The 19,282-nt window shown below is 45.7% G+C and overlaps 2 protein-coding genes across 4 annotated transcripts in view; one reads left to right on the top strand and one right to left on the bottom strand.

Annotated features, from left to right (window-relative positions):
- Positions 1 to 19,282, bottom strand: part of LOC130356235 (KN motif and ankyrin repeat domain-containing protein 1-like) — a 230,228-nt gene that overhangs the window by 76,989 nt on the left and 133,957 nt on the right. The gene's annotated exons all lie outside the window — the stretch shown is intronic.
- Positions 1 to 19,282, top strand: part of LOC130356236 (pancreatic secretory granule membrane major glycoprotein GP2-like) — a 195,760-nt gene that overhangs the window by 91,273 nt on the left and 85,205 nt on the right. The gene's annotated exons all lie outside the window — the stretch shown is intronic.

Here is a 19,282-nt window from a genome sequence, read left to right as displayed (position 1 = left end):
GTAAAAAACTTTTTTTACCCAAATATCCTTGGTAAAATGAGGGTGCATGTTATAGGCCGGTGCGCGGTATACCCCGATAAATACGGTAAAATAAGAAAACTGCTATTTTGTAAATTTTGCCTATTTGGTATTTACATAGTAAACTTTATGGTATAAATGATATGTTCTCTTTATTTGTAGGTCAATGCGATTAAAACCATACCCAATTTACCGCATATCCCGGCGTATAAGACGACTTTTTAACCCCAAATTTTCTTCTGAAATGTCGGGGGTCGTCTTATACGCCGGGTATTGAGGTCCGGGATAGGAAAACTTCTGATTATCTGCCTGGGCCGCCTCCCATGTGTGGCTGCAGGCGGGGGCCGGCCAGAGCAAGTAAAAACTAATACTGTATACTAAAAACCAGGGTGCCTCCAGCTGTTATGAAACTACAACTCCCAGCACGGCAAAGGCTGTCCGGGCATGCTGGGAGTTGTAGTTTTACAACAGCTGGAGGCCCCTTGGTTTTTAGTATACAGTATTAGCTTTTACTTGCTCTGGCCGGCCCCCGCCTGCAGCCACACACGGGAGCCGGCCCGGGCAGATACTCATAGGTATTCCTATGCCGGACATCCCTGTGTCCCGAAAAATGTTTTCGGGACATAAGGATGTCCGCCGGTCACTTACCATTCCCCGGCGTCCTCCTGCGATCCTCCTTCGGTCCTCCTGTGGTTCGGTCCTCCGTTTCTATGGTTGTACGCACGGGACGTCAGTGACGTCACGTGCCTACAACCATAGAGGCAGAGGAGCGCAGGACCAGGAGGACCGCAGGAGGACCGCAGGAGGACGCGCCGACCGGGGCTTGGTGAGTGACCGGCCGTGCTATCTTAAATGATCCGGTCACCGCTCCCCGGTCCTGGCACCTACTGCCATGGTCCATAGGCCATAGCAGTAGATGGTGACCCGGGCCGGAGGAGCGGTGATCGGAACACTGTGGGGGCAGTACAGACAAACAGCCTGCAGCCATACACTCTATATGGCTGGAAGCTGTATGTCTGTTGGGGGGAGCTGCCAATCTAATGTGGGGGGAGCTGCCTACTATTGTGGGGGAACTGCTGACCTAATGTGGGGGGGGGCTGCCTACAAATGTGGGGGGAGCTGCCTACAAATGTGGGGGGAGCTGCCTACAAATGTGGGGGGAGCTGCCTACAAATGTGGGGGGAGCTGCCTACTATTGTGGGGGAGCTGCCTACAAATGTGGGGGGAGCTGCCTACTATTGTGGGGGAACTGCCTACTATTGTGGGGGAAATGCTGACCTAATGTGGGGGAATTGCCTACAAATGTGGGGGGAGCTGCCTACAAATGTGGGGGAGCTGCCTACTAATGTGGGGGATCTGCCTACTAATGTGGGGTAACTGCTGACCTAATGTGGGGTAACTCCCGACCTATTGTGGGGGAGCTGCCTACTATTGTGGGGGATCTGCCGACCTAATGTGGGGGAACTGGCAACCTAATGTTGGGGAACTGGCAACTTAATGTGGGGGGAACTATACTGCCTACCTAATGTGGGTGGAACTATGCTGCCTACCTAATGTGGGGGGAACTATACTGCCTACCAAATGTGGGGGAACATGATGCCTACCTAATGTGGGGGGAACTAAAAGGTACCGTACATCGCGGTAGGAGGGGTAGTCTTACATGGTGAGTATATCCCAAACTCTATATTTTAACTGTAAAAGTTGGGGGTCGTCTTATACGCCAAGTCGCCTTATACGACGGCATATACGGTATATGAATTTTTCAATTATTGTACTACTTAAAAAAAAAAGCTAACTTTTTAAAACAAAATTGGTATGTATAAAACTGTCCTTTTTTCTGATACCCCTATAACTTTTTTTTATTTTTTTCACCACGATCTGTAGTTTTTATCTGTGCCATTTTTGTTTTAATGGCACTTTTTATTGCTTTTTTATTCATTATTTTTTTTCTGATATATGATGTGGTTAATAATCAGTATTTTTGGTGTTTGGTATTTTTTTAGTTTATGCCGTTTACCGTGAGGGAATATAAGATTATATTTTACTAGTTTGGACAGTAATGCACGCAGCACAACCAACTATTATAATGTTTTTTAAATTGGAAAATAAGGGTGATTTTATTATCACCCTTATTGATTTTTTGATCTTCAGTATGCCTATAAAAATTAAATCTGATGGATCTTGGTGAGGATGTTGTGAGAAGTGTAGGGACAGGGGATGTTTTGAATTACCTTTTTTAATGTTATGTATATGTTCAGAGATGCATATTTTTAGTGACCGTTTTGTCCTACCCACATATTGCTTGTTACAACTAGTGATGAGCGGCAAATGCTGGGCTAAATATACAGCAACAGGAGAATACAGCAGCACACTGTATAGTTTCATAGTTTCATATTTTCAATTATTGCACTACAGCTGTATAGCGTTTCATATTCTATCTATATACTCATGTTTTATCTATATACTCATGTTCTATCTATATCTTTGTGCTAGCAGTGTGCTGCTGTATTCTCCTGTTGCTGTATATTTAGCCCAGCAGTCTGCACCTGTGAGCCAGGTCTATACAATAGTTTGGAACAGGGGCGGACACAGACAACAGAGGGCCCCTGTGCAAAGAATGTGCCTGGGCCCCCCCCCCCCCCCAAAAAAAAAAAAAGTAATATGCCATAAAATTGCACTGCAACTCACATTAATCTGCATTAGGTAGGCAGCAGTTCCCCCACATTAGGTAGCATAGTTTCCTCACATTATGTAGCATATATTCCCTACATTAGGTAGCATTGCATAATTTCCCCACATTAGGTAGCGTAGCATATATTCCCCACATTAGGTAGCATAGATTCCCCACATAAGGTAGTGTAGGATAACCCCAACAAACAAACACACACACTCTCACTCACCCACACACTCTTACCTTGCCTGCACTACTTACATCTGCATGAGAGGACTTCCTGGCAGAGGTGCGCGCTATAAGTGACGTTATCGAACGCTCTGCGCTGGACGTCAGCGTCCAGGTGCTTGCGATGACGTCACTCACCGCACGCACCTCAGCCAGGAAGTCCCCATGGGCAGATGTAAGTAGCAGTTTAGTGACTGGGCAAGACTGGTTTCCCTGTCATATGTGCACTGGCAGGGCTGCCATCAGAAATTTCGGGGCCCCTTACACAACTCAAGGCCTGAGACCCCCACCGATCACCTTGGTTGAAGTGGTTCTCCAGCTGTTGGAAAGCTAAAACTCCCATCATGTCTGAAGAGTCTCTGGACACAGTTTTACCCATCATCACTGAAGAACTTACAAGTGACTACAGCTCTGATGGGACAGTCATAAGAACACACAATGATGTCAGTGACCTGAGTGACGTCTTCTGACTTAAGTGATATCTTCTCTGTAATCTTTTCTTCTTCATCTCGTCCAGAGACCAGGTCTTCCTCCAGCTCCATCTTCTCTGCAGAGTCTGACATCCGGACATCATTGGCTCCTCACTTTGTCAGCAGATCCTCATCCTCTGCATGAAGACAATAATCATTATAACCTTGCCAGAAAGTGTAACCTAAATAAAATACTGCCCCACACTGTACCCTGAATATAATCCTGCCACACACTGTACACTGAATATAATACTGCCACACACTGTACCCTGAATATAATACTGCCACACACTGTACCATGAATAGAATACTGCCATACACTGTATCCACTAAATATAATACTGCTATTCACTGTACCTACTAAATATAATCCTGCCACACACTGTACCCTAAATATAATACTGCCAGACACTGTAACCTGAATATAATACTGCTGTACACTGTACCCACTAAATATAATACTGCTATACACTGTATCCACTAAATATAATCCTGCCACACACTGTAACCTGAATATAATACTGCCACACACTGTACCCTGAATATAATACTGCTATACACTGTACCTTGAATATAATAATGCTATACACTGTACCCTGAATATAATACTGCTATACACTGTGCCCACTAAATATAATCCTGCCACACACCGTACCCTGAATATAATACTGCTATACACTGTACCCTGAATATAATACTGCTATACACTGTGCCCACTAAATATAATCCTGCCACACACCGTACTCTGAATATAATACTGCTATACACTGTACCCTGAATATAATACTGCTATACACTGTACTCACTAAATATAATTCTGCCACACACTGTACCCTGAATATAATACTGCTATACACTGTACCCACTAAATATAATCCTGCCACACACTATACCCACTAAATATAATACCTCTTATCCTCTGTGTCCTCATCATTCCTCATCACCCCCATAACCCCTGCCAAACCTCTCCTCAACACTACTATAACCACCCCCGCACCTCTCCTCATCGCTACTATAACCCCCTGCACCTCTCCTCATCACTACTATAACCCCCCACACCTCTCCTCATCACTACTATAACCCCCCCGCACCTCTCCTCATCACTACTATAACCCCCCCAGGCACCTCTCATCACTACTATAACCCCCCCACACCTCTCCTTATCACTACTATAACCCCCCCGCACCTCTCCTCATCACTATTATAACCCCCCGCACCTCTCCTTATCACTACTATAACCCCCGCACCTCTCCTCATCACTACTATAACCCCCCGCACCTCTCCTCATCACTACTATAACCCCCCCACACCTCTCCTCATCACTACTATAATCCCCCTGCACCTCTCCTCATCACTACTATAACCCCCCCCTGCATCTCTCACCACCCCCATAACACCCCCCTGCACCTCTCTTCACCCCCATAACACCCTCCTGCACCTCTTATCACCCCCATAACCCCCCCTGCACCTCTCATCACCCCATAACACCCCCCTCTCATCACCCCCATAACACCCCCTGCACCTCTCATCACCCCCATAACACCCCCTGCACCTCTCATCACTCCCATAACCCCCCTGCATCTCTCATCACCCCCATAACCCCCCTGCATCTCTCATCACTCCCATAACACCCCCTGCACCTCTCATCACCCCCATAACACCCCCTGCATCTCTCATCACTCCCATAACCCCCCTGCATCTCTCATCACCCCCATAACCCCCCTGCATCTCTCATCACTCCCATAACCCCCCCTGCATCTCTCATCACCCCCATAACCCCCCTCTCATCACCCCCATAACCCCCCTGCATCTCTCATCACCCCCATAACCCCCCCTGCATCTCTCATCACCCCCATAACCCCCCTGCATCTCTCATCACCCCCATAACCCCCCTGCATCTCTCATCACCCCCATAACCCCCCTGCATCTCTCATCACCCCCATAACCCCCCTGCATCTCTCATCACCCCCATAACCCCCCTGCATCTCTCATCACCCCCATAACCCCCCCTCTCATCACCCCTATAACACCCCCCTGCACCTCTCATCACCCCCATAACCCCCTCTCATCACCCCTATAACACCCCCCTGCACCTCTCATTACCCCCCATAACCCCCCCTCTCATCACCCCTATGACCCCCCCTCTCATCACCCCCATAACACCCCCCTGCACCTCTCATTACCCCCCATAACCCCCCTCTCATCACCCCTATAACACCCCAAGCACCTGTTCCCCTGCACCTCTCATCACCATTGTAGTCTGCAAACAACATAGCCCCCCCCCCCCCGTTCACTTACCCTGCCGGGGTTCGGTGCAGCTGCTGCTCCTGTCACAGTGTTCCACTGCACGGGGAGGATCCGTCGGGAGGCTGCTGGACTGGAGATCGCGCCGGGACAGGTCAGGTGACTGGAGTAGACGTGCGTGTCTGCGCGGGGCACGTCGACTCCCATCAGCCCCTGGCCTGTCCGGCCCTGCCGTACTTCTTAAGGGGCCTGCGCCCTAGAAAGAGCGGGCCTCATAGTCCTGCGGGCCCCCCAGACTATGAGGCCCGGTCATAGTTCTGACAGGTACCCAGCCAGGAGTCAGTGAGTGACAGTCGCAGTCACTCACTGACTAGCCGGAAAAAAAAAAGTACAGGGACGTCCGGGCCTCCCTGAAGCTCCGGGCCCCATACAAGTGTATGGGTTTACCCCCTGATGGTGGCCCTGTGCACTGGGTCCGATGGTAGGACCGGCCCAGCGTGTGAGAGCGGGCCCCCTCACACGCTGGGCCCCTGTGCAGCTGAACCTGCTGCACAGGCGATATGTCCGCCCCTGGTTTGGAACCAAATAGCGCTGGCCAACTTATTCTTTGGTTGTATTACACATACGGGGGGAGTGGCTACCTCCATGTTTGCTCCTGCACCCCACCCACCTCTATTAGGTGTATATAAGGTGCCTTGGATGTTTCAGACCTTGCAATGAATGCTGTACTGTTCACACAGAGGCATATTCATAGTGTAGGGTCTGTCCCAGAATGAGGTCACCTTACCGTGGTGGGATGGTCCACGCTATTTGGCGCCAAATTTGCAAGCTAAGTACCTCATAATTTCATAGTTTCATATTTTCATTTATTGCACTACAGCTGTATAGCTATTCATGTTTTATCTATATACTCATGTTTTATCTATATCTTTGTGCTAGCAGTGTGCTGCTGTATTCTCCTGTTGCTGTATATTATCTATCTATCTATCTCTATTTATCTATATTATCTATCTGTCCATCTATCCATCTATCTCCTAATATTCTTTGGTGACGATATTCGCGAATGTGAGGATATTCACGAATATTCGCATATTCTCATATTAGCGAAAATTCGCTCTCCAGTCTAATACAGTAAATAGTATAGGAACCTTCTTTAGACCACAAGCTGAAAACAGGGAGGGATGAGATCACTGTGATGTGTTCTGTGGGAAAAAAATTACAAATATTCGTAATTGTGAATATAAAGTGCTATATTCGGCATATTTGCAAATATGTGAAATTCGCAATAAATATTCAAATTGCGAATATTCGCGCTCAACACTAGTCACAACTACATTGGATGACATATCTCATTTCTTTTATGTTACAAGAAATATTTGTTAATTTCCCTTTTGAAACCATTTACTGTAGAGCTTATTTCCTCAGTTTTCCTTTGAAAATTTGATACTTTACGGTTCGAGCACATATTATAACGAAAAAATCTTTTTAAAAAAGCCAAGATTTTTCTGTGTGGGAGCAAGCATTATTTTGTATGGTAGGGGCTACTTGTAAACTGAGATTAGAGGCTTTCATATAAATAACATATATATATATATATATATATATATATATATAAAAGAGGTGCACCGAAATGGAAATTTCAGAACCGAAACGAAACCGAAATAAAAAAAAATGTCCGGCCGAAACCGATACCGAAAATGACTTCTCCCCGTCTTCTGGTAAATTGCAGCGCTCCGCTCATTAGATTAGATTAGATTCCCCCACATTAGATTGCCAGCTCCCCCACATTAGGTCAGGGGTTCCCCCACATTAGGTCAACAGTTCCCCCACAATAGTAGGCAGCTCCCCCACAATAGTAGGCAGCTCCCCCACAATAGTAGGCAGCTCCCCCGCAATAGTAGGCAGCTCCCCCGCAATAGTAGGCAGCTCCCCCACAACAGTAGGCAGGTTCCCCACATTAGGTCAGCATTTCCCCCACAATAGTAGGCAGGTTCCCCACAATATTAGGCAACTCCCCCCCACAAAATCAGGCAGCTCCCCCCAACAATATTAGGCAGCTCCCCCCCACAATATCAGGCAGCTCCCCCCAACAATATTAGGCAGCTCCCCCCCACAATTTTAGGCAGCTCCCCCCACATTTGTAGGCAGCTCCCCCCCACATTAGGTCAGCAGTTCCCCCACAATAGTAGGCAGCTCCCCCCACCCCACAGACATACAGCTTCCAGCCATATGCAGTGTATGTCTGGAGGCTGTATGTCTGTACTGCTGCCCCCACAGTGATCCGGTCACCGCTCCTCCGGCCCGGGGTCACATCTACTGCTATGGCCTATGGACCATAGCAGTAGGTGCCGGGACCGGGGGAGCGGTGACCGGAACACTGAAGAAGATGACACGGTCACTTACCAGGCCCCGGCCAGCGCGCATTCTCCTGCGACGATCCTGTGGTCCTCCTGCGTCTCTATGGTTGTACGCACGGGACGTCAGTGACCATAGAGGCGGAGAAGCGAAGGCCCGAAGGAGGATCGCAGGAGGACGCCGGGGAATGGTGAGTGACCGGCGGACATCCTTATGTCCCGAAAAGATTTTTCGGGACACAGGGATGTCCGGGATAGGAATACTTCTTTTTATGTGCCCGGGCCGGCTCCCGTGTGTGGCTGCAGGCGGGGGCCGACCAGAGCATATAAAAACTAATACTGTATACTAAAAACCAGGGGGCCTCCAGCTGTTGTGAAACTACAACTCCCAGCATGCCCGGACAGACTTTGCCGGTCCGGGCATGCTGGGAGTTGTAGCCCCCCCTGCACCCCCCACGAGTGCCTCTGCCTTTTTGTTGTTTCGGCATTTTGCCAAAATAGCTATTTTCAGCCGATATGTATCGGCCGCCGATATATCGGTGCATCCCTGATATATATATATATATATATATATATATATATATATATATATATATATGTATATATATATATATATATATATATATATATATATATTGCACACTATTTTAATGTATGGTAAGGTCTACAGCAAGGGCCCTGCTTGGACACTTATCTATTGTAATAATTAAAATAATTAATAAATAATACCACTTCAACCTACCATATACAACTAGCCATTTATTAGTTATGTACATCTCATATATATATATATATATATATATATATATATATATATATATACAGATATATATATATCTGTATTCTAAGGTTTTATTTGTCTAACATGCATTTAACTCATGACTGTGTCACACCCCCTGACGAAGCACTTTTGTGCGAAACGATTATTGGGGTACACAGAGTATTCGCTTCACATGGCAGACATTGTGGGTTGTAATTTTGGTTTGCTGGGCATTTTTACCTTATAATCTCTGTATTTGTATTCTTCTTTGTATTATGGTGGCATGCATGCAGTTTCTTTTGTAGGCATTTTATACTTATGTCTGTCCTCAGTGTTACTTATTTTCAGGTGTTGACTCTGTCCACCTAGACATGTATTCCTTCACCTGCGAGTCTCTATGTTTTGGGTAGGTGGTTTGGGGGTGCTGTGATTTTACTTATATGTCTCCATATTTTCAACAACGTTTTTGTATGAGTATTATACTTTGCAATCTGTGCATCTTTTTGGGTGTTTCATGACTCTGTCACACAAGCTGAATGATAGTTGTGCCACAGAGTATGCTCAAGTGAATTCAGAATTTGAACTAACTGCTACAGAAACTGAAACATAGATATAGGGGGGATTCACCACTCCCTTGTGCAGAGGAAAAGTTGACCAATTGCCCATAGCAACCAATCAGATTGCCTCTTTTATTTTTCAGAAGCCTTTACAAAAATGAAAGAAGCAATCTGTTTGTTGTGGGCAACTGGTCAACTTTTCCTCTGCACAAGTTTTGATGAATCTCCCCCATAGAGAGGATTAGCTCAAGTGTGCCCCTAGAGGTCATGGTTAAAATGACAAAACTATTGCCTGTGGTTGAAAGCAATGCAGAGAGTGCTTCTGTTACAGTCTTGCATGAAGCAGATGTTGCTTCTAGAGGCAACCAGTTGTCTGCCGCTCTTATGGGTTATATAAAGGTTTATGAACAGATTCCTCCTGTCAAGCACTATGAGAAGAGTCATCTACAAACTGGAACAACATGTTAGAATTTATTCTGGTAAGATGGTGTATGAAGGCTATGTTTGTCACGCACTTTTACCCAGAATGCAGTCATGAAAATGCCTATTACTGTAAGAATCTGAAACGTGATACAGTGATAGTGAGCGAAAGCAAGTTCCCATGCCTAAACAGCATACTTTCAGAAAACAAGTCACACTTTTGTGACCTGGTCTTCCATGACAGTTATGCCTTCAGGTTGTACCAGGGGTCTCACAAAAAGAATTATGAAAAAGACAAAAGTGACCAGTGGGAATGTGTGTTTAGACAGAAATGTCCCATGGTGGTATATAGATGTACCTGGCCTGATGGGAAGCCATATGCATGTGGCCTGAGTGAGAAAGCCCTCTTTGTCTCTTATAGCAAGCTTGGTACAAATGAGGAAAATGTATTATTGTGCAGAACCAGACAGACTTGTGTAATTTGTCTAATGAGGTAAGTGGCAGTGTTCACACAGTAACATCAGAAACTGACCAAGCTGAGGCTTATGGGAAAGAGACCAAAGTGTTATCCTTAAAGAGTACCTCTCACGATCTTGTTAAATTTTATAATAGTTCACTGCCCCATCATGATAAACCACCACTGTCCGGATCCGGACTGGTATGCGGAGAGGACACGGGTGGTGGATCCTCTGTGTCAGTGAGGTGATGGCATGGGCCGTACCAGGGGAACGGAATCTAAGGGGTTACTGATTTTCACCAGAGCCCGCCACAAAGAGGGATGGACTTGCAGTGGCAGGTAACCCCCAGGTCATTCCACCCGATAGTGACTCAACCTCACTGACAGCTGAGACAGGAGCGGTACACAAGGACAAGGCAAGAGCAAGGTCGGACGTAGCACAAGGTCTGGGCAGGCAGCAATGGTTCGTAGTCAGGGGCAACGGCAAGGGTCTGGATAAACAGGCAATGGAACACACAAACGCTTTCTCAGGGCACAAGGCAACAAGATCCGGCAGGGACAGGAAGGGGAAGTGGGTTTATATAGTGTAGGGAGTGTTAGGAACTAATTGAGCCAGGCACCAATAAATGGTGCACTGGTCCTTTAAGTCTGAGAGACCCGGCGTGCGCGCGTCCTAGAGAGCTGGGCTGCACGCGCCGGGACTGAGCAGAAGGACGGGGCCGGTGAGTGACACGGGATGCGACCCGCGGGCGGACACATCCAGCCACGGGGATCGCATAGAGCCGAGGGACACAGAGCAGCACTCCCGGTCAGATTCGCTGACCGGGGCACTGCAAGCAGGGAAGTGACGCCGCGAGCGCTCCGGAGGGGAAGCGGGGCCCGGAGCGCTCGGCGTTACAGTACCCCCCCCCTTTGGTCTCCCCCTCTTTTTGGAGCCAAGGAACCTATGGATGAGCTCCTTGTTGAGGATATTGTCCTCGGGCTCCCAAGACCTCTCTTCGGGGCCACAATTCTCCCAGTCAACCAGAATTTTTTTTTTACCTCTGACGACCTTGGAGGCGAGAATTTCTTTTACCGAGAAGACGTCAGAGGACCCAGTGACAGGAGCAGGAACGATGACCTTGGGGGGAAAAGCGGTTAAGAACGAGAGGTTTAAGAAGGGATACATGAAAGGAGTTAGGAATACGAAGAGAAGGAGGAAGATGGAGCTTGTAGGAGACAGGGTTGATTTGACTTTTGACTCTAAATGGCCAGAGGTAACGAGGACCCAGCTTGTAGCTAGGGACACGAAACCGAATATATTTGGCAGAGAGCCACACTTTGTCACCAGGGGCAAAGACAGGAGGAGTTCTTCTCTTCTTATTTGCATGTTTCTTCATGCGAGAAGAGGCCAGTGAGAGCGACTTTTGAGTCTCCTTCCAGATAGTGGAGAAGTTCCAGGTCAATTCATCTACGGCAGGAACTCCATATTAAGTGGGGATGGGGAGGGGGGGAAGCGGGTGACGGCCGTACACCACAAAGAACGGAGACTTGGCGGATGACTCAGAGTTTTTGAAATTGTACGAGAATTCAGCCCAGGGTAATAGGTCGACCCAATCATCTTGACGGGAGGAGACAAAATGTCGCAGGTAGCCACCAAGGATCTGGTTCACTCTCTCCACTTGTCCATTGGACTGCGCGTGGTAGGAGGACGAGAAATTTAATTTGATCTTTAATTGATTACAGAGAGCTCTCCAAAACTTAGACACAAATTGAACTCTTCTATCCGAGACGATATGCATGGGAAGCCCGTGAAGACGGAAAATCTGCAGAAAAAATTGTTTCGCCAACTGTGGCACAGAAGGAAGGACTGGAAGCAGAATAAAGTGAGCCATTTTGGAAAAACGATCAACGACCACCCAGATGACAGTGTTGCCATGGGATACAGGAAGATCAGTGATGAAGTCCATGGCTATGTGGGACCAAGGCTGTTCAGGCACCGTCAGCGGATAGAGAAGACCTGAAGGCTTCTGACGAGGGGTCTTGTCCCATGCACATACTGTACAGGCTCGTACAAAATCGGTCACATCCTTTTCCAAGGAGGACCACCAATAGTGTCTGGCAATCAACTGTAAAGTTTTTTTGATTCCAGCATGACCAGCCAGAAGGGAGGAATGGCCCCAATTGAGGATCCGGAGGCGAAGACGGGGAGGAACATAAGTCTTTCCTGGAGGGGTAGGCACCAGAGAAGCAGGAGCAGAAGAGATCAGACACTCAGGGGGAATGATGTGCTGAGGAAGGGTCTCGGCTTCAGAGGCATTGGTGGTACGAGATAGAGCATCAGCTCTGACATTCTTGTCTGCGGGACGAAAATGGATCTGAAAGTTAAAACGGGCAAAAAACAACGACCATCTAGCCTGGCAAAGATTTAGCCGCTGGGCGGATTGGAGATAAGACAGATTTTTGTGATCAGTAAAAATGGTGATGGGGTGAAGGGATCCTTCTAGAAGATGTCTCCACTCTTCAAGGGCCAACCTAATCACCAATAGTTCACGGTCTCCAATGGAATAGTTTTTTTCTGGAGGAGAAAAAGTTTTGGAGAAAAATCTGCAAGTGACATTTTTTCCTTTAGCGGATTTTTGAAGGAGAACAGCTCCGGCTCCAACAGAGGAGGCATCAACCTCGAGGAAGAAGGGCTTCTGAGGATCTGGTCTGGACAAGACTGGAGCAGAAGAGAAGGCGGCTTTGAGGTGGTTGAAGGCTTCCTCCGCCTGTGGCGGGCAGGATTTCGGATTAGCATTTTTCTTAGTCAGTGCTACAATAGGAGCAACGATGGTGGAGAAGTGGGGAATGAATTGACGATAATAATTTGCAAATCCGAGAAGTCTTTGGATTGCTCGCAGACCAGTGGGACGAGGCCAGTCCATTACCGCAGAAAGTTTATCAGGGTCCATTTGAAGACCTTGTCCGGACACAATGTATCCCAGGAAGGGAAGACTGCTGCGTTCGAATAGACACTTCTCAATTTTAGCGTAAAGTTGATTTTGATGTAATCGTTGGAGCACTTGACGAACATGAAGGCGATGTTCCTCTAGGTTGGAGGAAAAAATGAGGATGTCGTCAAGGTAGACTACCACACAGGAGTACAGCATGTCCCGAAAAATCTCATTAACAAAGTCCTGAAAAACTGCTGGGGCGTTGCATAGACCAAAGGGCATGACTAGGTATTCAAATTGATACTCTCTGGTATTGAAGGCGGTTTTCCATTCGTCAACGAATACGGATGAGGTTGTATGCCCCCCTTAAATCAAGTTTGGTGAAAATCTTGGCACCTCGCAGTCGGTTGAAGAGTTCGGAGATGAGAGGCAGAGGATATCGATTTTTTTACGGTAATTTCATTGAGGCCGCGGTAATCAATTCAAGGGCGGAGAGATCCATCTTTTTAGCAACAAAGAAAAATCCAGCTCCAGCTGGGGAAGAGGATATCCGGATAAACCTCTTTTGAGGTTTTCTTGTGTGTACTCAGACATAGCTTGTGATTCCGGGACAGAAAGTGGGTAAATCCTACCACAGGGCGGTGTGGTACCAGGGAGCAGGTCGATAGGGCAGTCATAGGATCTATGCGGAGTTAAGACTTCTGCTTGTTTTTTACAAAAGACATCCGAAAAGTCCAGATAGGCCTTAGGAATACCTGGCAATGGAGTAGCCATGGAGACTTGGCAGGAAGAAACTGGGTTGAGACATCGCTTGCGGCAAGAAGATCCCCAGCTCTTAATGTCCCCGGTGACCCAGTCGAGGCTAGGCGAATGATGTTGGAGCCAGGGCAAGCCCAGAAGAATTTCAGAAGTGCAGTTGGGTAGCACAAAAAATTCAATATGTTCATGATGGTGAACTCCAACAGACATGAGTAGCGGTTGAGTGCGGTAACGCACGGTGCAGACCAGTCTCTCTCCATTGACGGATGAAATGAAGAGAGGTTTGACAAGACGGGTGACTGGAATGTTGAATCTGTTGACTAGGGAGGCTTCAATGAAACTTCCTGCTGAACCCGAGTCCAAGAAGGCCACAGCAGAGAAGGAAGTAGCATTAGCGGGTATAGCAATCCGCACAGGTAAAGTCAATCGTGGAGAGGTAGAATTCACTCCTAGCAACAACTCTCCTACGTTGACTAGTTGAGTGGGTGGGTTTCTCAGACGTGGAGGATGAATAGGACAGTCTTTTAGGAAATGTTGGGTGCTTGCACAGTATAGACATAGGTTTTCATTCCTACTGCGAGTCCTCTCTTGTTGGGTCAGGCGAGACCGATCCACTTGCATAGCCTCCTCGGCAGGAGGCACAGGAAGAGATTGCAAAGGACGTTGGAGGAGAGGAGCCTGAGAGGAAACCGCCTGGTGTGAACAAGATCCTTTTCCTGACTAAGCTCCTGACGTCTTTCCGAGAAACGCATGTCGATGCGGGTGGCCAAATGGATGAGTTCAGACAGGTTAGCAGAAATTTCTCGTGTGGCCAGGACATCTTTGATGTGACTGGATAAGCCTTTCTTAACCCCTTAAGGACCGGAGGTTTTTCCGTTTTTGCATTTTCGTTTTTTGCTCCTTGCCTTTAAAGAATCATAACTCTTTCAAATTTAAACCTAAAAATCCATATGATGGCTTATTTTTTGCGCCACCAATTCTACTTTGTAATGATGTCAGTCATTTTGCCCAAAAATCTATGGTGAAGCGGGAAAAAAAATCATTGTGCGACAAAATTGAAAAAAAAACGCTGTTTTGTAATTTTTGGGGGCTTCCGTTTCTACGTAGTACATTTTTCGGTAAAAATGACACCTGATATGTATTCTGTAGGTCCATACGATTAAAATGATACCCTACTTATATAGGTTTGATTTTGTCGGACTTCTGGAAAAAATCATAACTACATGCAGGAAAATTAATACGTTTAAAATTGTCATCTTCTGACCCCTATAACTTTTTTATTTTTCCGTGTATGGGGCGGTATGAGTAATTCACCAAAAGATCACCGAAGTGATCCACTAATTCCCTATATTTCCCATATATTTGTTGAAAGGTATAATCTTTATTAATTTCAAAACACCAACAAAAAAGGAGTTAAAATTTGCAGTGTATCTCTCCTCCTGTATTATTAATTATCTGTGCCAGCCAGGCATCACCTATTATCTACCTGTGTGTACCTGCAGTGTACACACGGTTAGTGGAGGAGTCTACAATGTATATTAAAAAACCTATCCTATGCCCCCCTCGACATGTTTCGCCGCAAGACGCGGCTTTGTCAAGAGGCTTAGGGGCACTGAATGAAAAAGCGCCAAAACAGGGGTTAAATAACCTCCTATTGTGACATCATGGTGGGGTGATATCCACTTCTGATTGGTGGGACACCATCCCATCCAATCATCCTCTATTTAATTTGATGGACATTTCCATGCACCTATTGCTGCTCTCATAATTCAACCAATCCGCATAGTTGTTTATTGGTTGCCTCGGTAATGCATCACATGATTACTGCGTCATGATCTCAGAGCCGATGTTCACATCCGCCTCCTGCGCTATGACCCCTGCGCGAGCTCTTGTACCAGCGCCGATATCCACATCCGCTTCCTGCGCCGTGACCCCTGCGCGAGCTCTTACACCAGCGAGCGTACCTTACTGTCGGAGCTGCGCAGTTCTATATGCGCGGGGACTTAGTCTCCACGGGCATTTCCAAATAGATATAATAGTCAATCACTATGTAATTTCATATGCGCCAGAATTTTTCTATATAAGGACTGCGTGATGTAATCTGCGCACATACTTGGTCTTTCATAGTGCTCCATGTTAATAGGGATAAGCTCCAATAAAATACATTATTGCTCTATATGATATTCTATATTATTCTATATTGTATATTATTATCACCATAGAAGTAGTTAATTATTTAGTGATAATTAAAAGGCAGCATATTGGTCCATCATGGTTAGTCCATCTACAATTCCTGATGTCACTTCGGCAGGGTGTTTAATAATTGTATTGATAATTGTACACGATGTTTATACATTATGGCAGCTATTCTAAATGAATGCTGAGAAGGTAAATCCCTCATTGAGTCCATTAGGGCTCAGGCTTTTGAGTCGCTGTATCCATCTTGCTTCTTCACGGAGTAATTTCTTATCTAAGTTGCCTCTTCTGGGGCCCAATGTCATCTTGATTAGTCCCCAAAATTTAAGGGTTTGTATATCACCTCTATGAAAATTTCTAACATGTCTCGCCAATGGGGTATCAGTCCCGGTGCGGATAGTGCGGAGATGTTGAGATATCCGTCTTCTTAGTTGCTGTGTGGTTTTGCCCACATATAGCTTACCACATCCGCACTGGGCAATATATATTACTCCAGAGGTCTGGCAGTTGATAAAATCCCTAATAACATATTTCTTGTTATCAATTGGGTTAACAAATTCTTTCATCCTAGGCAGGAATCCACAAAAGGTACACTTTCCACAGGGATGGGACCCTTTTATTGTAGACTTGAGCCATGTTCTTTCAGTTTTTTCAGCATAGAGGCTGTGAACCAGATGTTCTCTGATATTTTTCCCTCTCCTATATGTGATCGAAGGAAAAGGGGGGATGACATCTCTCAGATCATTGTCTGCCTGTAGAATAGGCCAGAATTGACGTAAAATATTCATTACCTGACGACTGTTCTCGTCAAAAGTGCCAATACATCGTACCGTCTTAGTTATTGTTCCCGTTGTCTGTTTACTTTTAAGTAACTCCTGTCTTGGGGTGTCACGAGCCCTAGCAAAGGCTCTATGAAGAACCTTCTTAGGATACCCCCTACTGATAAATCTGTTGTATAAAGTCCTGCATTCCCGTAGGAATGCTTCATCTGTGGAGCTGTTTCTCTTGGCACGCAAGTATTGTCCCACGGGGATGCCTCTCTTGAGGGGGGCAGGATGATGACTGCCCCACTCAAGAAAGCTATTGGTAGACGTAGGTTTCCTATATATGCATGTTTGGACGCTGCCATTGGGCTGCAGAGAAATCTGTAGGTCAAGAAAGTTGATGGTGGTCTGGTGAATTTCTGAAGTAAAAAACATCCCTATTGTATTGTTATTGAGTGTGGTGACAAATTGCTGGAATAGTGCTTCTGTGCCGTCCCAAAATAATAAAACATCATCAATAAATCGTGCCCAAAATAAAATGTGCGAGGTATACTGGAGATGGGTGTCTGTGAATACAATAGTGTCTTCCCACCACCCTAAGAAAAGATTTGCAAAATTAGGTGCACATGCCGTGCCCATTGCTGTGCCTTTGTGCTGTAAATAGAAGTGACCATCAAAAATAAAATAATTGTGTGTGAGTAAAAAATGAAGGAGTGACAAAATAAATTGATTGTGCTCAATAAATTGTGTTCCTCTCGTGTTCAGGAAGTATTCAACCGCCTTTAGGCCCAATTCATGTTTTATGTTAGTATACAATGCCTCGACATCGAGACTCGCCACATGTGTATTTGGTGGAAAGGAGATTTCCTGCAGTCTAGATACAGCGTCCCCTGTATCCCTAACATAAGACGGTAAGGCTTGGACAAATGGGGTTAACATCTGGTTCACATATTGACTAATTCCCTCCGTGAGATTTTCATTTCCCGATACAATTGGACGTCCTGGGATAGGTATTTTTCTTTTATGTATCTTAGGTAATGCATACATTGTTGCTATAGTAGGCTTCATATTCAGCATATACCTAAATTCATCTTCAGTGATCAATCCATTATTTTTCGCCTCCGTAAGTATCACTCTCAGTTCATTCAGGAATCTCTCAGTGGGGTTGGATTCAAGACGTCGATATGTTGTTTCATCCCGGATTAGTCGTCGGACCATATCCAGGTAATCATCTTTATTCATAATCACTATATTCCCCCCCTTATCGGAGGGCTTAATGATTATGTCCTGATTTTCTTCCAGATCACGTAATGCTTGATTCTCCTCACAGGTAAGATTTTGGTTTCCCCTCTTCCTAGGTCTCAACTCTTCCAATTTGGTACTAACCATCTGTACAAAGATGTTAATATTATCGAATTGTGTAAAATTGGGTGTTGTTCGACATCTAGGTTTTAAATCCGAGAAAGGTGGACTGGGTCTCCTTGTACCACTTTCACCTTCCTCTAGTAGTTCATAAAGATCACTCACCACTTGATTATCCAACCTTGCCTCTATATCACTATCACGTGATTTGTGCACTTTGTGCAGAGCAAGTTTCCTTGCGAACAGATTAATGTCCTTAATCCATTCGAAGGAATCAAATTGTGGTGTAGGTGTATAGGATAGTCCCTTTTTCAACAGCTTAATCTGATCCTTAGTGAGGATATACGATGAAAAATTGCATATCTGCATTTCATCCTTCTTCTCCTCATCTAGTTTTTCTTGTTGGACGGATACGCCCATTTGTCCCTGTCCCTCAACTGGACGCCTTCCCCTAAAAAAAGGGGGGATATGTTTGGATTCTGGCCTCCTGACATAATTTGTGCTGCCGTAGTTGTTATAGATGGCTGTATCAAAGGTGTAAACTGTAAGGCAGACGAATAAGATGTAATGGAGGCGGATCCCTCTCCATTTCGATTTATTGTTGGTATCGGCATATTGGGAGGTATTTCTGTTTGTATGGGACCTCCTTGTTGAGGAGCACCCATTTGTATTGGTCCTGTCTGTTGGGGGTGAACTGTACTTCCTCCCCATTGTTGTTGAGGGAAGCTAATAGGATTCGATAAATTATTATTAGCTGTATGGGGGTTTGTCACTATGCCACCTTGTTGTGTCTGATACTGGGTAATACCCTGTACTTGTGATTGAGGGTACTGGTAGTTATGGTTATTGAATCCCTGATGTTGATTAGGATTTTTAGATCCTCTATATCCAGTCTTTTTGTTGTAAGGAGGTCTTTTTTTGTGATATTTGTTTTTGATCTGTTGATTGAACTGATATTTTGGTGTGTTAAATTTGGACTGATCGTCTGATTCGAAATAATCAGATTCGGAGATATCAGTATATTTATTATAAGAGGTATCCACGGGTTTTTTAGTATATATTTGTCCGGACTCAAAATCCTTTTTGTCCCGTATATACTTCTTATGT

Source organism: Hyla sarda, chromosome 2 (assembly GCF_029499605.1).
Source record: "Hyla sarda isolate aHylSar1 chromosome 2, aHylSar1.hap1, whole genome shotgun sequence".
NCBI classification, from domain to species: Eukaryota; Metazoa; Chordata; class Amphibia; order Anura; family Hylidae; genus Hyla; species Hyla sarda.
The sequence above is the reverse complement of the archived record's forward strand: the minus strand, read 5'-3'. Positions and strand labels throughout refer to the sequence as shown.